The 17,939-nt window shown below is 44.2% G+C and overlaps 1 protein-coding gene across 3 annotated transcripts in view; it reads right to left on the reverse strand.

Annotated features, from left to right (window-relative positions):
* The window catches only part of TEX2 (testis expressed 2), a 93,290-nt gene extending 76,981 nt beyond the window's left edge, over positions 1 to 16,309 (reverse strand). Inside the window, exon 1 of one of the 3 annotated variants that reach the window (XM_079965369.1) lies at positions 16,160 to 16,309. The gene's annotated coding sequence lies outside the window, so the exon portion shown is untranslated. Of the gene's footprint in view, positions 1 to 15,379; positions 15,545 to 15,986; positions 16,103 to 16,159 lie in introns of those variants that run through there. The other 2 variants (XM_079965371.1, XM_079965370.1) reach the window with 2 other exon arrangements.
* Positions 16,310 to 17,939: the final 1,630 nt, after the last annotated feature.

Below are 17,939 nucleotides of genomic sequence, written 5' to 3' on the forward strand. Positions count from 1 at the left end.
CATAAAACTCCAAGAAATGTTGTCAAAGGCCTTCTCCGCATCAATAAAAATTAACACTGCTTTTGTATTTATATTCGTCTGCAATAACTCTAATATGTCAATGATGTTTCTTGTATTGTCAGACAGATGCCTGCCAGGGAGAAAGCCTGCTTGGTCCTTATGTATTACTTCATTTAACACTCTTTTCAGTCTATTTGCCAAAATGTCTGCAAAGATTTTATAATCCACATTTAACAGGGATATGGGACGGTAGTTTTTAAGTTGTGTCTTTTCAACTTCGGATTTTGGTATAAGCATGATGAAAGCTTCTTTCCACGAATCCGGTGCCTTCTTCCCCTCCATTATCTCATTACACACCTCCTTTAGTGGTTGAATTAAATAGTCTTTCAACATCTTGTAATATTTGGAGGTTAACCCGTCCGGCCCTGGAGATTTGCCCAATTGCATATTCCGAATAGCACCTTCAATCTCCTGTTCTGTTATTTCATAATTCAATATCATCTTATTTTCTTGAGATAGCTCTTGTAATCCGTTAGTCTTTAAAAATTGGTCTATGTCAAACTCTTTTTGCGGCCCCTGCGTGTAAAGTTGTTTAAAATATCTCTGGAAACACTTTCTAATCTCTTCAGGTTTCTGTATATTTCTCCCCTCTATCTCAAGGTTGGTTACCGTATTCAACTTCTCTCTTTTTTTCAGCTGCCATGCTAGCAACTTTCCACATTTATTTGCCGATTCAAAAGTTTTCTGCTTCATTTGTTTAATTTTCCATTCAACTTCTTTATTTACTAATTTCATATATTGTACTTGGTAGAGTTTAATTTCTCTCAAAATCTCCTGCGACTTGGGTTTCGATCTTAACCTTTTTTCCCCTTCTTTTATTTTTTCCAAAATTTTGTCTTTTTTCTCATTTTGGGTTCTCCTCTTTATTGCATTCTGCTGTATCAGAAACCCCCTCATAACTGCTTTACTTGTGTCCCAGATTATTCTTTTTTCCACTGTAGTGTTCAAATTAACTTCAAAGTAGTCCTTCAAGTTTTTTTGGGCCTTCTTAACAATCTCTTGATCTCTTAATAAGGTGTCATTCATCCTCCATCTAAAGGAACCAGTTGTAGTTAATCTCATTTCCATCTTGACAGCGTTGTGGTCGGAGCATGTTTTTGGGCAGGTTGATAGTTGCTTATTTCCTTCACATCTGAAGGGCAGGGGCCACTACCGAGAAGGCCCTCTGCCTGGTTCCCTGTAACCTCACTTCTTGCAGGGAGGGAACTGCCAGAAGGCCCTCGGAGCTGGACCTCAGTGTCCAGGCTGAACGATGGGGGTGAAGACACTCCTTCAGGTATACTGGGACGAGGCCATTTAGGGCTTTAAAGGTCAGCACCAACACATCAAATTGTGCTTGGAAATGTACTGGGAGCCAATGTAGGAGCCAATGGTCTCGGAGGTCGCTCCCAGTCACCAGTCTCGCTGCCGCATAGGACAGCTGCATATTCCTGCCTTGAAGGGCAGTACATGATCACTACATGATCCTCAGGGTCTCTTCCAACTCTAAAACTCTATGATTCTATTATTAAGACCTTAGAAAGGATGCTAGGCTCCCTCTCTCAATAGTTTCAGAAGACAATAGCTCTTTCCTGATGTGTAGCGATAATGCCCATGCAAAAAAAAATGTGTGGAGCAGGATTGCCTTACTGTCCCAACTCCACGTTCATTATTCATCAATGAAGAGAGGCTATTCCTGTAACAGCTGTATTCTGGAACCCTGCAGAATGCAGGGAACGGGAGGCATCATACCACTCTAGCCATTCATTTGGTTCCCAGTTGTTTCAAAAGGGCTTAGATGCATCACTGTATGCCACCTTTCCAGAAGGCCCTTGGAGCTGGACCTCAGTGTCCGGGCTGAACGATGGGGGTGGAGACGCTATTGGTTATCCCAGGATAATCCTCAACAAAGGGGTATCTCGGGTTACAGACACTTCAGGTTACAAACACTTCAGGTTACAGACTCCACTAACCTGGAAGTAGTACCTCAGGTTAAGAACTTTGCTTCAGGATGAGAACAGAAATCGTGTGGCGGCAGCAGGAGGTCCCATTAGCTAAAGTGATACCTCAGGTTAAGAACAGTTTCAGCTTAAGAACGCACCTCCGGAATGAATTAAATTCTTAACCCGAGGTACCACTGTATACGTCAGCGCAAGGGTAACAGGACTCTTTTATCATATTTAGAAAGATTAATTCAGAGCATAGGCCCACTGCTAAGTGTTTTTGTAGACCAGCCCTTCCATGGGCGCAAACACAAAATCCAATCACTTCAATTCTCTTCACACCCTGAAAACTGCAGCTTCATAACCAAGTGGGTTATGAAGGTGCATTGAAGTCAGCGCAGGTTCTTCCCAGGGAAGTGATCAACCCTCCTTCCATTGGGAGTTCACACTTGAAAATGGGGCTTTCCATGGAAATTTTGCACCAAGGAAAAATACAATACAATACTTTATAACATAGCAAGACCCGTTCTGCAGACAGGCTACCAATTCTTGATGAGTTCTCTCTGTCCACAGTTACACACCTCTAGAGCAAGCGAGACACAAGATACCAGGCAAGAGGTGGAAAAGAAGAAATAGCTAGCAGTGCCCAACAACAGAAGTACTATATTCCGTAACACTAACAAAAAATAAAAGCACAGTTCAGTATGTTTGGTATTTCTGTTGGCAGCCTCTTTTCCCCAATGCTGCAAACTGCAGTTATTTAAAAATACACCTCAGGCAAAAAATCCTCATCAACATCATCATATGATCTCCACAAGGAAGTCACGTTATTAAGTGTTAATATTTAAAAGTTAAGTTTGCTCTGAATATTTTTGGCATTTGCATTGCAACAAGGTTGAGCTTAGAGTCAGCCACCTTTTTAAAGGATGCACGTCTTTTAATATGTATTATATACGCACGCACACTTTTTATTTTTCATTTTGTAAAGTTACAATAAGGAAAAATAAACTATCAAAGGCAAAGGCAATCCAATAAGGAGAGAAATTATAAAGACACAGTCATACAACCATAACTGGGGAGGGAGAGAAACTGTTCCATATATGAAGTACAAATGTCTGAGTGTCTAGTCTGTTACTGCCTGGGAAAGGCTCATTTTTATACACTGCAACAACTGATAGGTTTTCCGTCCATTGAACCACTGGGTTAAAAAGAAGCACATATTGCAGAATCAAGCCTAGTATCTCAAGAGAGTTGTTTTTTTTGCCATTTTAGGAAAGCAGCTACATTGCAAATACAGTGGTACCTCAGGTTAAGTACTTAATTTGTTCCGGAGGTCCATACTTAACCTGAAACTGTTCTTAATCTGAAGCACCACTTTAGCTAATGGGGCCTCCCGCTGCCGCCGCGCCGCTACTGCGCAATTTCTGTTCTCATCCTGAAGCAATGTTCTTAACGCGAGGTAATATTTCTGGGTTAGCGGAGTCTGTAACCTGAAGCGTATGTAACCTGAAGTGTATGTGACCTGAGGTACCACTGCATGATACCACTTCAATTTGCAGGTGTGAGCTCACAGTTTTGAATGCCCCCTTAGCATAAAAGACTCCAGAGCAAGCAGAAAACTAGGAGACCAGGGAAGGGCTGGGCCTACAGACTCTTTCGCAGATGCCCTATTTTTTGTTTTGCTTGCAGGGAGTTCCTCTGGTGGGCGAGTTCCTCCACATGCAGCCAGAAATCATACAGTCCATTCTACCATCTCATTCTGCTGCATGCATAAAACAGACCTCAGTAAATCTAGCATATCTACAGGAGTAAACGTTGATTTCTTCATCCATCAGTATAATGCTTTTGCTTCCTGCTGCGGAGCATGCTGCTTTCATTCTACTGCAGAGATGAATAACACCATAGACTTCAGGCTTATGGGATCTACTTCATTTTTCTTACTAGAACCTAATGGTGATCAATTCATGGAGAATAAAGCTATCTGCAGCTACTTGTCATGATAGCTGTGTACTGCATCAGAGGTGGTATGGCGGTGAATTCCAGTTGCTGGGAATTCCAAGCGGGGAAAGGGCTATTGTGCTAATGTTCTGTTTGCAGGCTTCCCATGGTTCTTTGGTTGGCCACTTTGAGAACAGTATACTGGAACCTTGGTGTGTGTGATAGGAATTTTGAGGTCTTAGATATATGGTAATGTTCATAAGTGTACCAACCAAGCACATACATAGATCAGCACAGGAAGACCGACCTGGAACCATTTTGATTCCTAAAGTGAGCAAATGTTTTCTCTGTAAGATCAAAGTGGGAAACCTCCCCATTGTCTTTTCCTTCACAAATCCTGTCTGAAGGGTATGTCTGTGTTTGAAAAGGGTGTGAGCCTGTGACCTGGCCCAGGAACTAAGTATTTATCATTACAAAAGACTGGCCAGGCTCCCCAGGATATCCAATCAAGTAACCTGCCAGACAGGAGATAAACAATTACAGGAGAAAAACAACATTCAAATTTCTCGCCTTTTCTGTGATGTAGGTATGATGTATCTGAGGGGTGGTCTTAGGTTCCACCCCTTCTGTGATGTATGTATGATGTTTCTGGGGGTGGTCTTGATCTACAGGGTGGCAATTTCAAAAGTCTTTATAAGGCCTTGCGCGCCATTGTTCTGGGTTCCTCCTCCTCTCCTGCGGATGAGGGGAGCACCCTGTTGCAGTAAAGATCAAGCTTACTAGCTGCTTTGCTTCTCAGTATTCTCTGGTTGGCCTCTGTTATCTTCTCCTACCAATAGGGAACCTATGTAAGGACTCTATATGGGTTCTTGAATACCCCATAAGGGAAAAAGGGCAATTTTTATTTACAACATGTGATCCAGCAGGGCCTTCTCAATAGTGGCACTCACCCTGTGGAAGACCCTCCCCATCAGATGTCAAGGAGCTAAGTAACTATACAACCTTTATAAGACATTTGAAGGTAGACGTGTATAGGGAAGTTTTCAACGTTTAATGTTTTATTATGTTTTTGTATACAGTGGTACCTCGGGTTACCTTGGGAATTAAGTACTTAATTCGTTCCGGAGGTCCGTTCTTAACCTGAAACTGTTCTTAACCTGAAGCACCACTTTAGCTAATGGGGCCTCCTGCTGCCGCCGCGCCGCTGGAACACAATTTCTGTACTTATCCTGAAGCAAAGTTCTTAACCTGAAGCACTATTTCTGGGTTAGCAGAGTGTGTAACCTGAAGCGTACGTAACCTGAAGCGTATGTAACCCAAGGTACCACTGTATGTTGGAAGCTGACCCCAGAGCCGCTGGGGCAACCCAGTCAGATGGGAGGGATACAAACAATAAAAGTATTATTATTTGCTTAAGATCTATCAATCAGTGCCTGATGCAAAACTGCACACACTAAGAATTCCAGAATTCCAGTTCCAGATATGAACAGAGCTCATACAAAAAATCATCCCCCAAACTTCATTCATTTCTGAAGTTTAGTGTAGGGAAGGAGGGAAGCTAACTTTGCTGCTGATATGGCTAAAACAATCAGGAGTCAGGAATCTGTGCTGATTTACTACGAATCACACCAGAGCCAAACCTACCTTCTGCCAGCCCCTGCCTCGTAAGACAAAGCACAGAGTGCAGCATAATTGAAACTGGCCTGTCTTGAACAGGATCAAAGCACATGGCCTTTAAAAACCAACAGTATTAATGACTCACAGAGGCAAATCCTCATTTTCAGATCAAGCAGAAGGTTAAGTCATAGATTTTGTTTTTTTAAAAAAAATAAAAATACCTCATATACCCTTTTTGTCCTCAGCTTACAGAAGAAAAGGCAATTGTGTGAGAAGAGATGGCAAAAGATTCCAGTGTAGCAGTTTCTACTTTTATCAGGTTTCAGGATTACCTATTAAGTATCACCTACTTGAACTGGCACCACCCCAAGAAGATATAAACAGCTTTCCCAGAAACACACCGCTTCCATCTAGCAGCCTACTTGAACAGACATTTGCATTTTCAGGTGATTCGTTCTCATCTCAGAATTTGCAAGAGCTCAAAGGAATCCTGGCCACAGCTTCCGACCTAGACTACAATTTAAATGCACAGCAGGATTACCTATCAACACTCTTGGGTACCCAAAGGGGGCATCGAAGCTGCATTTCGCAGGGAACTAACAACCACCTCGGCCTCCCACTGAAAGCTGTGTTCTGAAACTGAAGGGAGCTTCAGAAAAAAAATCATAATTACGATACAGAAACCAACTGATCAGAATCCCGCTGGTTGAGCCTGTGATAGGAATTTTATGGTCTTAGATATATGGCAATGTTCATAACTGCACATACGTAGATCAACACAGGAAGGCCAACCTGGAACCATTTTGATTCCTAAACTGACCAAATGTTTTCTCTGCAAGGTCAAACTGGAAAAGTCTCCCCATTGTCTCTTTCCTCACAAATCCTGTCTTAATGACACATTTAAGATATGAATAGGGTGTGAGCCTGTGACCTGGCCCAGGAAATAAGTATTTTATCACTACAAAAGAATGGCCAGGCTCCCCAGGAAATCCAATCAAGTAACCTGCCAGACAGGAGATAAACAAGGACAAGAGAAAAACAACATTTAAATTTCTGTGATGTAGGTGGAATGTATCTGAGGGGTGGTCTTAGGTTACACCCCTTCTGTGATGTATGCATAATGTTTCTGGGGGTGGTCTTGATCTACAGGATGGGAATTTCAAAAGTCAATATAAGCCCTTGCACAGCATTTTTTGGGGTCCTCTTCCTCTCCTGCGTGTGAGGGGAGACCCTGTTGCAACAGTTTTAATAAAGATCGGGCTTACTAGCTGCTTTGCTTCTCAATATTCACTGGTTGGCCTCTGTTATTTTCTCCTACCAATAGGGAACCTATGTAAGGACTCTATATGGGCTCTTGGATACCCCATAAGGGAAAAGGGCATATTTTTTATTTACAACAAGCCCAAGTCTTTAAGCATATCTAAAGTACCGGTAATTCTACGGAATTACCACCTCTGCCCTTTAAAATAAGGTTTGCGGAGTTTGCCTGCAGCCCAGGGAGGGCCAAAACATCCACATGACTTCTCTGCAAGACTTTATAAACACTGGCAAATATTTCTGTGCGAAGAAGTTGTCTTCCAAGAGTTGGGTGCTTTAGAAAGAGACAGGTTTCTTTTTTTACAGTGCCATTCTGTGCTTGACCCAAACCAAGTCTTGAAACAATCCCAAAAGGTACAACTGTTCTTCAAGATGATAATATACTCTTATCATTCAGTGCTGAAGTGGCTAAGATCAAGCTGCACAAACGTCAAGCTGGGAATGGGCTTTAGGAACTGATAGTCCTTAATTTAGCATCTTCAATCACATTCCCTCTCTGCTGTGCCTTCACAATGGCCTAAGACAAGGGGTTGGGAATTTCTGTCTACAGCCACATCCCATATTCAAGAAAGTTAATGAGTACTAACACAACTGAGCAATAAGCATGGCCTATCAATTAATTTATATGAAAGTGAGGGCGGGCGGGCAGCCTGCTCCCTGTAGAATAAAAGGAAAATGCCCTTGTTATAGCTCTAAAAGCACAACACGTTAACAAATACAACACCTTGGGATATTTTCCTCTTGCTTCTGCCATAAATTTATATGACTACAGAACAAAGTCAAACTGTTGATGTCTGGATCACACAGATATTTGGACGGGGGGTGGGGGGTGGAAGCTAGTAAGAATGTTCATATCGCTATGTCAGTTCTACATCAACATTTACTAGATTATGCCATCGCTGTCAACCTTCCCTTTTTTTTGTGGGAAATTCCCTTATTCCAGTGCCGTTTGCTGCTGCTTCCCGCTTTGTTAGATATCCTGTAGACTGTCCCCGGGACAGGTGAGGCTGCTGATCCCTTATTTTCAAATCTGAAAGTTGACAGCTATGGATTATGCCACCCAATTCCGAAATCATTGATTTTAATAGAGTTCCTTCTCTCGGAGAGGCAAATCACACTTCTCTTTGCACAACAGACACAAGAACCGCTGTCAATTTCCACGGCTTTCTGCAACAAGACAAACATGATTGAAAGCGCCATATTGGGCTCGGGCCAGCCCAAGACATTTTGCCACCCAAGGCAAAGGACAAGGCCCCCACCCCACCCTTTTCCACATACAGAAGCGGAATGAACTGATGGAACAACCTCCTCCACAGCACCCAAGGGCAGCAAGCTATCTTAGGAGATGCAGAACAGAGGAGTTTAGGAAATGCAGAGGGAAACAGGTGAGAGAGCTTTGAAGAAAATATTTGGGCCCTGCCACTGCTGTCTCCAACACCTGCCATCATGACCTGAGATGGCCACCTTGTTCTCCCTAACGGGGAACCTTAGCACCTGTTTCCATAGCCTGTTCCGCATGTGGCGGCCATACAGAAACATTTATTTTATCTGTGTTCATGCCAAGCTCAGGCAGCCCACAGTGAAAGAGCTGCTTGCATTCAGCCACCTGCAGAGGCCTAGGCACATCACCTGGAAGTGGCTTGCAGAGGCATGCTGGAAGCCAAGTTGTGGGCCGGCAAACAGATAGACACAACCATCTCAACACAAGCAAAGAAGAAAGCAGAAGCCAACATGTATTTTCTGAGGCTGACATGCGCTAGATAGACCTAAGTGTGTCTGAAACACACATTTGCCGGTAAGAACCTTGGCTTCTATGGAAGCCAGAGAATCAAAGAAGTCCTGTATTTGTTCACTAAATGTCTCTAGTGACTTCAATAAAAGGGGAGAGGCTGCATTCAAGTAGAGTCACCAGATACCAATATGCTCCAGAAGGCCAGCATCACCTGGCACATGTATTTGTTTATGATTTCATAAATTTTATATACCACTCGATTGTAAAACAAAACAAAAAACCCTCAGTGCAGTTTCTAAGTTCACTCACTCCACCCAGTGAAGAAGCATCAGCTGGTCAAAGTTCTGCAGTAGTTTTAATGCTCAGCATGTGTCAGAAATTTCAGATAACAGCCAAGGGGGACTGCAACCCTGCCTAGAACTGGTGAACTCTTGGACCCGAGAGCCACGTACCAAGACTGAGTCCCAGTTTGTTGGCCTAGTTTATTTTAAACTGCATTCTCACAATATCAGCCACGAAGATGGCTGGTGGCAATCCATGTGCACTGCAGAACAGACACTGCAGTAAATGGGATACTTAATACCAGAGACTTCGATCAAAATGTCAATAAAAACACTTGGGGGATGAAGTGCTATACAAATTGTAAAAGCAGTGGGATTTGACTAGCACAGGGATGGCCAAGCAGAACATTTTTAAGGCTCGGGTGTAATTTGAATATTCATAACTCCTCCAAGCACCTAGAGTTCCTTCCTCCTCCCTCCAAAACCAGATTCAATGACATATAATATAGAACCAGATTATATGCATATATAATATAATATATGCATAGAAATCATGGGAGAAATCACTTCAGAATCATACTTAATAGTAAAACATTATTGTGTTGACAAAATCATAATTATTTAGGTAAGATGAATTCACTTGGAAACAAATCTGCAGCACTTTTTCTTTCTTCCCTCGCAGGGAAGCAACTGTGCAAGGGAGATTTTCCATCAATTAATCTGGGAGGCAGCAAGAGCAGGCATCTATATTTGCAGGTACAAAGACAGAATGCAATTGTATTGATGTAAGCAAGTTAACTAGCACTATAATCAAATTAAGGGAAATCAACAATGGGTGGGCATTTGCAGCCTCTACAGTATTTCAGCAACATACACTTAAAAGTTAGTTGCTTGCTGGTGCCTTGTGATCCATGTTCTCCATTTAACGTGTTCCACGGGGAATAAAGATCACAGAAACCAGATTGTGAAGCCGTGTTACTCAGCAAAGACAGGGCCAGTTCTTAAGAGATGCTGCACATCTGCCAAGTCACAAGGTCGGGTATCCAGTGTGGTGCTCTCAGGATTCCACAATGGGATTCAAAGTCCCATTGTTTCTGATCACTGTCTGTGCTGGCTGGAGCGCATGGGAATTGGAGTCCAGCAACATTTGAGGAACAGCACCTTGGGTGTCGCCGGCTCAGGAGTATACCAAGTTCCACTGCCTCCCAGAGGTTTATCCCTATTCTACCATTCTCTTGGTACCTTTCACATGACACATTGTAAACACACAACAGAATCCTTGGAAGCAAGTCTCATTTCGTTCAGTGAGTAAGAAAGTATAAGGTGACTTCCAACACACTATTTTTTCTCAGGGAATGATGGGAGTGAAGAAACAAAGGGGTGGACTCAGTTAAACAGTCGTGCTAGTGGGACTTCCCCCTTCACCTGCCCAGTGCCCCCCCAAAAGGGTGTTTGATGAACTCCCAGAACAGCTTTTACAGAGAGGAGAGGGGAGATTGTTCCACCTGACAAGCTGAAATATTTGCACCGGTGCAGGGTTTCCCCAATTTAGGTCTCCAGCTGTTTTTGGACTACAACTCCCATCATCCCTAGCGAGCAGAACCAGTGGTCAAGGATGATGGGAACTGTAGTCCAAAAACAGCTAGACGCCTAAGTTTGGGAAGCACTGTATGGGCAGAACAATTGTAATCGGAACAACTCGGAATTCCACCATAACCCTAAGAGAAAAAACTTTTGAGTGAACAGAACAGTCTTCAATATTTATAGATTGACTGGAAGGGGTTACAATGGTGCTTAGAATTCAAGTTTGAAATGCCTAGATCAGCCTTGCAAATACATGCACAGGAGGTGCTATGTTACTCATTTGCAGGCCTAAAAGCAAAACAGAACAACTGGTTTACAGAAGCATGCTGCCGGATCACTCAGGCAATTACTCACCACTAGCGATGAGGCAATTGGGTGTTTAGATGCTTGACCTAGATGCTGTTTCGACAAGCCAACACAAGGTCAATGACCTTAGCTGAAAGTGAGCGGCAGAGGCCATTCCTCGTTTAAAGGAAGAACTCCTCAGTGCGCCTCATAATCGTCTATTCATCATGGTGTGCATCACCCTTCTCCAATCTAGAATCCTTCAAATGTTGCTGGACTACAATCCCCATCATCTCCAGGGATTATGGGAGCTGTAGTCCAAGAAAAAACTGGAGACACCAGAGCAGGGGAAGCTAGCCTACATACTGATGGACCAATTTCGTCATTTCCCCCAATCTATCTTCACATCTTACACATAAACTAATATTAGTAATAATTTTATTAATTATACCCCATCCATCTGGCTGGGTTGACTTGCACTTACTCCCTTCCACACTCCTGTGTCATGTTCCAACGCCACAACCGTGCTGTTTTTATGGCAATTATCTGCATGATTCTTGCCTCTGTACAGCAGGCCACATTCCAGCCACAGAAAAGCAAGTTTTTTTCCTACACAAACACATGCACAATCTCTCTATCCCTCCATCTAAGCAAGCAAGAGGCAATATCAGAGTTCAATTACACATTCCAGCCTGGCAAAGGCACCCTAAGAGAGCAAAGTTGGAGAGGGACGTGGCCTGGGGCCAGACAGAAAGGGCTGCCACAGGTCAATTTGCCCTTTGAAGGGTGGGGTGGAAGGTATTAGTAGTGCATTAAACCTGTATTTCCCATCCAAAACGTTGCCAGGCTTGAAAGCAGCTGCCTGCTTTGGCAAGGAAGAACTGTATCAAGGCAAGCAGGCGCAAAAATGTCTGAAAAATATGAACAGTGCATTTTTATTTTGAAGTCACTGATGAGCCACAAATTACCTACCTTAATATGGGACTACAATGTGGGCTAGTTCTGAAAGGGGCTCGCAAGGCTACATTAGTCAACGTCGCAATAATGAACTTCCTCTACTACGCTCTTTGTAATAAAACACACAAGCACTTTTATCCGTGACAGATCCCCAGTCTTACACAAATTTATACCCGCGGCCAGCTTTCTCCTGGCAATTTTCACCATGGCTGCATCTCAACCAAGGAGCAAGACCTCGCTGTACTAAATACCGGTACATTTCCAATAAATCATCCTTAGGATTGCACTGCAACTTGAATCAGGATCATGCCCGGTAAGTACGATAAAATCCAGAGTTGCTGGCTGGTCTCCTGTGTGTTGCAATGCCTCACTTATTAAAGTTTTGAGCCAAAGATCAAACTGGGGACAACTGACATGTGCCTTGACAGAACTCAGTCTTCAGTGATATATGTGAGATTGCATGGAAAACGTGCATAGATCAAGGAACACAGACAACCTTGTTATATTTCTATCCACCATGTGCTATTTTACAGCAAGTTAACACAGCCAAGCAAGGAAATTTCTACCCTAATAAGCAGCACAACAATCCACAAAAATCACGTGGGATACGACTTTCCAGTAAATGTCTTCACCACCCTGTAACCCTTTGCAAAGACAAGGCAACTTTACCTCTTCCTCTTTTTAAGCCCATTTCTATTAGGAATGTCAACTTTTTATATACTGTATTAATAAAAAAGAGTTTTAGTCTTCACTTGCGCAACTTCAGCCTTTTTTTAGAATTCTGAATGAAGATGGAACGCCTCCTCTCAAGGGTGATATAACCGGCTTACAATCTATAGCTCATTGTTAGAAGGGAAAGCTATCTTTAATGTTTTCTTGGGAACGTCCTCAAATTCTGTATTACATAACACAGTTAATATGCCATGGCCAAAATGAATTCAACGTAGACAAGTGCCGTGGACAATACAGGTCAGGTACCTGTGACTGAAAGCAAAACCACAGTAATTTGATGAAAGGCAAACCTATCTAGTACAGAAAGAAAAGGGATGGTGAGTGGCCTTCAGGAACCCTATCATTTTGCTCATTCCCATTTCAAATTATTGGTGAATTTTTATTCATCTACAGCCCTTGATATCTCTCTTCAGTGCTTCACATGCCCAGCAATCGACAACTGAGTTTACTGCATCATTTCTGGTCCTTTCCTTAGTTCTTCCAGAACGATTCTAACTAAAACTCCCTATTTCTCTTTCCATAATCTTAGGAAGCCACTTAGCAGCATTTCCCCCCTCCCTTCCATTTAGAACAGGAAGCACTCTCTCTCTCTCTCTCTCTCTCTCTCTCTCTCTCATATACACACACACACAAAGATCATGAACAAAATGGCATCATCATTTCGAACTTTAAAAAGAACACAAGCTGCCGCCTTATAACAGGCCAGACCATTGGTCCAAGTAGCTCAGCTATCGTCTACACTGACTGGCAACAGCTCCCCATAGTCTCTCCCAGCCCTACCTGAAAATGCTGGGGACTTAGCCTAGGGCTTTCTGCATGCAAGACAGCTCTGTTTTGTAAACACAGTTAATTCAGTGAGTCAAACACTTAGCCATTTTTAATTCAGGTGATAGCCCCCAGAAATGTGGCTACCAAGTTTGAATAATCTTGTGAATAAATGTTAGCCTATTCCTACAAAAGTTAAACATGCAACCTGAAAACACAAAATGGTAGCAGATTGTCCTCCAAGACAGGGCATGTCTGTGGCTCCTAGAAAATAGTGTGTGGTATTTCTAACAGCTCAGTGCTACGCAGAGTTAGACACGGTTAGGCCCACTCAAATCAGTGGCCTTAAGGCTTAAGCATATCCAACTCCGTATAATAATGAGCTAGACGTATGCACAAATGTTAAGATTAGAACAAGTGAAAAAATAGAATAACTATACAAATGGGACATTCTAAAACTGACCAAAGCATCTCTTGTTGAAAGTAGCCCTACAAGTGGAAAGCAAGACAAAGTGACAGTATTTGGGGAACCATTCAAGAACACATGGAATATATAGCTTTACTGATGTCATGGTTGTGAGAGGGACTTTGTTTGATTTATTATTAAGAAAACTTTGAAGTATTACAAAGCAATAGGTAATAGTATCCATGTGAGAAATTCAGCAAGGATTTGACATAAAATGCCTTTCTGCATCTTTAAAATCAGAAGTTACAAGTGGGACTTTTGTGAGATGGTGTCACCAGAAATGGGTTGAAATGATTTATCTGGTACAGTATACATATTTGTTGATGACATTAAAAGTTAATTGGTATTCTGCTTATCTCATGAAACTTTAAAAGCCACTCTTTAGCCGGGGGGGGGGGGGAGTTAAAGTTTTGGTAACTAAAAACTGAAGTTTTACTAAAGTGACTGCATATTTGATTTATTTATTTTTACTTCACGTTACCAATTTGAAGTGTTTTAGGAAACACAGAGATAGCTGTGCAGGAGGCAGGATTGCCTGAACAACGTCCCTCCTACTTCTGCGGCCTTAAAGCTTTAGAAGGCCAAATCTTAAATCAGAAAGGGCTCCACAAGCTATACAATCTAAGCAGATCAAAATCCAATTCAGCTCTAACAACTGAACACAACGGCATCCATATTTGTGAGGAGCCTAGGCCAGTCCCCCCTCCCCTCCCTTGCTGGTGCTCAGACATTGCTCACTGCCTGAACTCAGATGTATGTAGTAAGCAGACACACCAAAATAGACCAATCCAACACACAGCAAAAGGAGAGAGGGAGAGGGAGAGAGAATATCAGGTGTTCTTTTGCCATTCCTGTGGCTGAACACAGCAGGCCTATAAACTTCACCCACAAGAGAAATAAATCAAAGCCCCCCCATTAAACCCACTTGTCAATACAGCAAGGTTGCAGCTTGCTGACACCCCCAAGAAGTTGTGACTTTTGGAGTCTATCTATCCACATGGAACATCAGAAGAAGCTTTGCTTCTATCCATCCAAAATCTGCCCCATCACTGTGAGGCCGTGTTAGAAATGGAGATATTATAGCTAAGAGCTAAAGGGCACCTTAAACAGAGGTAACAGGCACAACAATGGAATGTCTAGGTGTGCTGTTTTAGAGCAAGAGTACAAAGCTGAAAATAAATGAACTGCAGCTAAAATCTTATGTTCATTTCCCACATGGTCTAGTCCTTCCCTTGCCCACCCCTCTAATATCCTTAAGAGGGTCTCTTCTCCAGTCTTCAGAAAGTAGCTGGAAGTGGGGAGGCAGAAAAAGGTCCTCCTTTCCTTCCACTCGGCAGTTTTAATGGGAAATCTCAGGCGCAATACTGCGCCCAGAACCCAGAAGCGGATAACTGAGGAAATTCTGGGTTGCAAAACGCGCCTAGAACAATGGGAGTTTTGAGGGAGATGGAACTTGTTGCCAGATCAAATTGCCTACTAACCCCATGAGGGCACTCTCCAGAAACTCAGCTATCCAAAGTCCCCTTCTACTCCGCGCTTCGCAGCTGTTTTGTTTAAAGGGGCGTCTTTAAGACATCTTTCTAAGGCACCCCTCCCTACCAGAACCGACGGCGCAAACAGAGGTTGACAAGCCCCCTCTTTGCAGCCATTCCTAAGGAGGGGGGCGGAATTGAGAACAGCTCCAACCTTCCTGAGAAGGTCAGACCCTCAGGCCCAACCTTACTTCCTTCCCCAACACCTGACTCGTGGTCTTCAGAAACACAAGGCTGCTTCTTCCTCAGGCGCTCCAAATATCTCAGGACCGACGGAAGAAAAGTTCCAGGAGAAGTGAGCCACGGTCCCAGTTAAGCCTCGCAGTCCCCAATTCCAGCAGCGCCTCACACACTTTCCCCGGGGTGCGTGGGAGGGACGGGGAAAGTGGGAAAAAGAAGAAGAAAAGGCCAGCCCTCCGCCACGGGAACGTCAACAAACAAGCCGCCCCCGCAGGCCAAAGTGAAAGGTTCAACACCTCCTTCCGAGGTGCAGCCCGGAACTCTCCCGTCGCGGCGAGAGAGCCCCGCCGCACTCTTGCTAGGCTCAGAGGCGCCCTCTCCGTTCCCCCAGCCTGACAAAACAGGTGCCGGAGCCCAGCCTCGTCTCGAAGTCGCTTTCACCCCACCCCACCCCACCCCACCGACGGCCATTGCATCCCCTAAGCTCCCCCGGGCAGCCTCAGTGGGCTCGCCAACCCGCGGCGGCGCCGCCGCCACGTGCAATCCCCGGGGACGCGCGGCGCCCTCGCTTCCCTCGTACCCCGGCGGCAAGCCGTAGGCCCAGGCCGGCTCTGCTACCTCGGAGGCCGGAGCACTCGCGCTGCCATCGGCCGCAGAGAGAGCGAGGCGAGCAGGCGGGCTGCTGCAGGAGCGCTTCTCTGCCCGGGCTCCTCGGCTGCTGCTGCTGCTGCAGATGCCCCTTGAGCTGCCCTACGGTAGCAGGAAGGCGGCTCCGGCTCCGTCCCGTTTACCTGATCTGCGGCAGCTCGTGGCATCGCATGGCGCAACACTGCCCGGAGGAGGCGGGCCGGCGGGCGGGCGGCTACGGCTCCCTCCCTTCTTCCCCGCGCCGGTTCAGTCGCCGCTGCCAGCCCAAGTCAGGCGGCCGCGCTATGGGAAGAGAGGAGCGGCGAAGGCGGGCGGGCGGCCGGGGCAGCCCCGCCCGGCGATGGGCTGGGTCTGCCGGGGAGGCCGGCTTCCCGGTTAAAGGCACACAAGGCCAGGAAGAGAAGGGGGCAAAACCGGCTGCACTCTCGCAGCCGACGGGGGTGCTGTCAGTTGCCAGGGCTTCGGTGCCGCCCGGGCGCCCCAAGATCCAGCAGGAAGGCTGATATTAGGATTAAAAAAAGAAAGGAAGAAGGCGGCGTAAGCAGGTGCAGAGGGCGTCCTCAGCTCTGGGAAACTCCAGGCACAAAATAGCGTGCCCTCCCAACACTATTATTATTATTATTATTATTATTATTATTATTATTATTTCTCTGGTCAAAACAGGGGCGTCCTATTGCATCATCATCATTTTATTATTTATACCCCGACCACTCTGGGCAGCTTCCAGCATATGTAAAAACATAATAAAACGTTAAACATTAAAAAAAAACTTCCATCTACAGGGCTGCCTTCAGATGTCTACTAAAGGTTGTATGGTTACTTATCTCCTTGGGTCAGGGGTCGCACAACTCCATCCCCTCCAACATTTCTCCAATTAACTGTCAGGGGTCCTTTACCTTTACTATTTTAAGTCCAGTCGGAAAAGCGGGCTCAACAACTTTGCCAAAAAAAAAAGCCCATCAACTTTTCTGTCCGGATCTTCACTGTTTGAAATATGGTAACCCTAGACTAGCCCACATGCCCACCATTGGCCGTTGTGTGGCATCCATAAGCAATGGTATAAACTTGCCTTACCGGCATTCCAGAATTGCCAAGTTAAAAGGAAATAAAGGGGAATCAGGTCCTGCACTCCACCTGCACTGTAACTATTTTGTCACTAGAAAGGTAATTGCTTATATGTATGTACTCAAGTTCTACTTAGTACAGGAAGTGGCCTGCCAATATTCTGGTTGCTACTTTGGCCCCCAACCCCCTAGTAGCACCCCTGTGCCTTTAACACAGAAGTTCAACAGGTGTAGCTTTCTGACACAGTTTTGAAACTATAATTTTTTTAACTCAAGTATAAGATTTTTTAATTCAACTGCTGTATTTCCAGGGAGCTATAAAATCAGTGTTTCTCAGCCCATGGGGTGTGTCCCATTCAGGGGGACACGTGAAGATTTTGAAGGCTGGGGGGTACTGTTTCCAAAAATATAAGTGAAAATATATATGATTAAAAATCACCATCTTTCAATCTTTATGAAAATTTAAACAATTAGGAGAGCCAGGTTTGAAGGCAAGGGCATGGGATTTTTACTTTAGCTAAAAGGGGACATGGGATGAAGAAGAAAAAAGTAGAGAAATACTGTATTAAAATGCACACAAATCCTGACAAAGGGAATACATTTTTTTCCGCTGAGTCATCCTTCCTTGGGACCTATGTTTCACAGCCTTTCCAACTGTGGCGATAAAAGCAGACCATTTTTTTACATCTAAATGTGATAGTTACATTCTTGATTGATTATGCATAAACGGATAATTTGAAGTTACAAGTTCGTATTGCAGGGCTATTGCCGGCAGACATCCATACTCAGAAATCCCTGCTAAAGATGGGCTTGTGAGATTCAGAGGAAATAGGATTGATTGGACCTTGAAACTTGCAGC

The sequence above is a fragment of the Podarcis cretensis genome, assembly GCF_951804945.1.
Source record: "Podarcis cretensis genome assembly, chromosome: 2".
NCBI classification, from domain to species: Eukaryota; Metazoa; Chordata; class Lepidosauria; order Squamata; family Lacertidae; genus Podarcis; species Podarcis cretensis.